Raw genomic sequence first — 5,000 nt, forward strand, 5'->3', positions numbered from 1 at the left:
CCTGGTGAGGTTTCCCGTGTTGAGTCAAATTAAGCCGCAGGCTCCACTCCTGGTGGTGCCCTTCCGTCAATTCCTTTAAGTTTCAGCTTTGCAACCATACTTCCCCCGGAACCCAAAAGCTTTGGTTTCCCGGAGGCTGCCCGCCGAGTCATCGGAGGAACTGCGGCGGATCGCTGGCTGGCATCGTTTATGGTTAGAACTAGGGCGGTATCTGATCGCCTTCGAACCTCTAACTTTCGTTCTTGATTAATGAAAACATACTTGGCAAATGCTTTCGCTTCTGTTCGTCTTGCGACGATCCAAGAATTTCACCTCTAACGTCGCAATACGAATGCCCCCGCCTGTCCCTATTAATCATTACCTCGGGTTCCGAAAACCAACAAAATAGAACCGAGGTCCTATTCCATTATTCCATGCACACAGTATTCAGGCGGGCTTGCCTGCTTTAAGCACTCTAATTTGTTCAAAGTAAACGTGCCGGCCCACCGAGACACTCACTCAAGAGCACCCTGGTAGGATTGCAACGGGGTCCGCCTCGGGACGCACGAGCACGCACGAGGCGCGTCGCACGCCTTCAGCTCGCCCCACCGGCAGGACGTCCCACGATACATGCCAGTTAAACACCGACGGGCGGTGAACCAACAGCGTGGGACACAAATCCAACTACGAGCTTTTTAACCGCAACAACTTTAATATACGCTATTGGAGCTGGAATTACCGCGGCTGCTGGCACCAGACTTGCCCTCCAATAGATACTCGTTAAAGGATTTAAAGTGTACTCATTCCGATTACGGGGCCTCGGATGAGTCCCGTATCGTTATTTTTCGTCACTACCTCCCCGTGCCGGGAGTGGGTAATTTGCGCGCCTGCTGCCTTCCTTGGATGTGGTAGCCGTTTCTCAGGCTCCCTCTCCGGAATCGAACCCTGATTCCCCGTTACCCGTTACAACCATGGTAGGCGCAGAACCTACCATCGACAGTTGATAAGGCAGACATTTGAAAGATGCGTCGCCGGTACGAGGACCGTGCGATCAGCCCAAAGTTATTCAGAGTCACCAAGGCAAACGGACCGGACGAGCCGACCGATTGGTTTTGATCTAATAAAAGCGTCCCTTCCATCTCTGGTCGGGACTCTGTTTGCATGTATTAGCTCTAGAATTACCACAGTTATCCAAGTAACGTGGGTACGATCTAAGGAACCATAACTGATTTAATGAGCCATTCGCGGTTTCACCTTAATGCGGCTTGTACTGAGACATGCATGGCTTAATCTTTGAGACAAGCATATGACTACTGGCAGGATCAACCAGGGAGCTGCGTCAACTAGAGCTGAGCAGCCGGCCGCCCGGGAGTGTGTCCCGGGGGCCCGCGCGAACACGCAAGCGTCCGCTCAATTATTCTGCAAACAGGAGGAGGCTGAGCTCCCCTGCACCATACACCTCGAAACCCTCTCAGGTCCCGGCGGCGCGCAGCGCCGTCCTAAGTACTTGGTCGGGTTCGAGAGAGGCGCAATCGCCCGGGGTTTGGCGAGTAGACGCTTTAGGTGCGACCACCCGTGCTCCCAACTGAGCTTGCCGCTGCCGACAGAGGCCCGGGAGCGTGCTGTCGTGGCATTGCCGGCGGGAGACAACACGCGCCACCTACGGTGACCGGCAGCTCCAACGCCAGCGCCACAGAAGGACAAAAGCCCCACTTGGGTGCCGAAGCGAACTCTCCCAGCACAGCGCACGCGCCAACACGTCCGCACAGCTGCGATACAAACCACCTGCGAGAACCGCAGAGGCGACCGAGCAGCAGACGGCGTCGCGGCGCCGAGCGCCGGGCGGCGGCGCATCCTCAGCGCACACAGTCCTCAATCGGACCAGCACACTGCAGATGTCCACCGCGCTTCGCACCGGGCCCGCGAGGACCTACTTTGGCCGCACGGCGCCGCGTGCAGGGTGCGCCGGCGCGCAGCTGCGCCGCCTGCCGCCTCCGTCGGCCGGCGCGCCTGCCACTGGCCGCCCCCACCAGCCGGCTGTAGCGCGTGCGCCCACGCACCGCGCGGCCAGCACGCCGGGAGGCCCCCCCTCACCGGCCGGGGACGGTCCCACCCAGCCACCGCCGCGTATCGCTTCACACCCAGATGCCATTCACGTTCGTGGGCATGGTGGGTATCGCTGGAACAACCGGTTGGTAGCTCAACCGATCGTCGCCATCACTGATTCACCTCTAGCGAGAACAACCGCACCACAACGGTTTACCAGTTGTTCATTTGCGTAACGTCACCAGCAAACGTAGGCGTCCATCGCCATTTGCAAATTCAACGATTGTTGCATGCCTGTGTCAGGTGTCACGACACACTATGTCTGCCCACATACACGCAACAACATGTGCACGCTTCGCGAACACGTGGAAGGTGGCCCCCGTACGTATGCGATGTCCATTGCGCGAACGACTGTCAACCGGCCTCTGTCGCATGTCGCAGATGTGGAACGCAGTGCACCATGCTATCACGGTGTGTGAGAAGAGACGACTACGTCTGACAACACGCGCCACTACATCAACAGACGGCTCATGCTGATCGCCATCCAGGGCATACCACACTGCAATCCAGCTCTTATAGGGAGACGACACGTAGCTGAGTGCACAACATTTGGACCGCATGGTTCGCCGTTGTTGGCGCAGTCGTTGTACGGTCACATGTACCACGATGTATCATTCAGTACATGAGGACCAATGTGCAGTACAGTGTGTGATTTGGACGTACAACATCAGCGGACAGTTGACACAGGCCGTACCACAGCGTAGGCTAAGTGCTTCGCCATGCGAATGCCAATGAACAACTGCAAATGCCAATGAACAACTGCAAAGGGCATTGAGCATGTACGTCCTGCTGCCATCCACATTACAGTGTATAGCTGCAAGGTGTTTAACATGAAGCGATACACTGGGGACCGGGCAGTGCGAGTAGCAAACTATATTGCGGGGGTTGCAGTTAGGCAACACTACACTAATTTAACGCGTCGTATGACAATTACAGAGCAGGTTAAGGCCCAACGTGTGTTGGGTTAAGGCCCAACGTGTGTTGGGTTAAGGCCCAACGTGTGTTGGGTTAAGGCCCAACGTGTGTTGGGTTAAGGCCCAACGTGTGTTGGGTTAAGGCCCAACGTGTGTTGGGTTAAGGCCCAACGTGTGTTGGGTTAAGGCCCAACGTGTGTTGGGTTAAGGCCCAACGTGTGTTGGGTTAAGGCCCAACGTGTGTTGGGTTAAGGCCCAACGTGTGTTGGGTTAAGGCCCAACGTGTGTTGGGTTAAGGCCCAACGTGTGTTGGTTAAGGCCCAACGTGTGTTGGGTTAAGGCCCAACGTGTGTTGGGTTAAGGCCCAACGTGTGTTGGGTTAAGGCCCAACGTGTGTTGGGTTAAGGCCCAACGTGTGTTGGGTTAAGGCCCAACATAGGTTGGGTTAAGGCGCAACATAGGTTGGGTTAAGGCGCAACATAGGTTGGGTTAAGGCGCAACATAGGTTGGGTTAAGGCGCAACATAGGTTGGGTTAAGGCGCAACATAGGTTGGGTTAAGGCGCAACATAGGTTGGGTTAAGGCGCAACATAGGTTGGGTTAAGGCGCAACATAGGTTAGGTTAAGGCGCAACATAGGTTAGGTTAAGGCGCAACATAGGTTAGGTTAAGGCGCAACATAGGTTAGGTTAAGGCGCAACATAGGTTAGGTTAAGGCGCAACATAGGTTAGGTTAAGGCGCAACATAGGTTAGGTTAAGGCGCAACATAGGTTAGGTTAAGGCGCAACATAGGTTAGGTTAAGGCGCAACATAGGTTAGGTTAAGGCGCAACATAGGTTAGGTTAAGGCGCAACATAGGTTAGGTTAAGGCGCAACATAGGTTAGGTTAAGGCGCAACATAGGTTAGGTTAAGGCGCAACATAGGTTAGGTTAAGGCGCAACATAGGTTAGGTTAAGGCGCAACATAGGTTAGGTTAAGGCGCAACATAGGTTAGGTTAAGGCGCAACATAGGTTAGGTTAAGGCGCAACATAGGTTAGGTTAAGGCGCAACATAGGTTAGGTTAAGGCGCAACATAGGTTAGGTTAAGGCGCAACATAGGTTAGGTTAAGGCGCAACATAGGTTAGGTTAAGGCGCAACATAGGTTAGGTTAAGGCGCAACATAGGTTAGGTTAAGGCGCAACATAGGTTAGGTTGAGGCACAATATAGGTTAGGTTGAGGTACCGTATAGGTTAGGTTAAAGTACAGTATAGTTTAGGTTAAGGTACAGTATAGTTTAGGTTAAGGTACAGTATAGTTTAGGTTAAGGTACAGTATAGTTTAGGTTAAGGTACAGTATAGTTTAGGTTAAGGTACAGTATAGTTTAGGTTAAGGTACAGTATAGTTTAGGTTAAGGTACACATTGTTGTATGGAAAGGTGTAATGGGGGGGGGGGGGGGCGGCCGGTCGGTTTGTTGATTGTGATTATAGTAAGTGGATGCCTGCGGCATCATCTGATTTGCCACGTCAGGATGCACCTTTGGCTCATGACAGGCGGCGCTCCGATTCCATGCTTGTGGCAGACCTGTGTCTTTCATTCCTGCCATTGTTTGTGTGCTGTGAGAGGAGGCAGTATTGTGATGTTGGGTGCACCCCTGTGTAGGACATGTGTGGGTGTTGGTGGCTTAGCTGAGCAATGGTGGTTGTCGGGGGGGTGGGATATTCCGTTTTCTGAGTGGACCTCCCAGTCTGGTTATGACAGTGTGGATTGTCTCATGTGGCGGAGAGGATGCACTGGGTGTTGTTCCATGCTGGTGCTTACATATTGTCTGTGTGCGTGTTACAGGCGGAGAGTAGTGCGTGATAAGAGTGTGTGGCTGCCGTGTGGTTGTGATTGTGAGCAGAGTCTTTCAGCATGTATACGGACAGTTGTATATATTATCTGTATTCTGATGGGTCTATGTATTACTAATCAGCGCCGTGTATACGTTTAATCCGGTTCCAGTCGAAACTGTTGTATC

At 53.2% G+C, this 5,000-nt stretch overlaps 1 non-coding gene across 1 annotated transcript in view; it reads right to left on the bottom strand.

The window, feature by feature from the left end:
* LOC126435299 (small subunit ribosomal RNA) overlaps window positions 1-1,312 on the bottom strand; it is a 1,910-nt gene extending 598 nt beyond the window's left edge. The window contains exon 1 of the ribosomal RNA XR_007579832.1: window positions 1-1,312. This exon is cut by the window's left edge and continues 598 nt beyond it. This is a non-coding gene — a ribosomal RNA (small subunit ribosomal RNA).
* Window positions 1,313-5,000: the final 3,688 nt, after the last annotated feature.

The sequence above is a fragment of the Schistocerca serialis genome, unplaced genomic scaffold, assembly GCF_023864345.2.
Source record: "Schistocerca serialis cubense isolate TAMUIC-IGC-003099 unplaced genomic scaffold, iqSchSeri2.2 HiC_scaffold_1202, whole genome shotgun sequence".
Lineage (NCBI taxonomy): Eukaryota > Metazoa > Arthropoda > Insecta > Orthoptera > Acrididae > Schistocerca > Schistocerca serialis.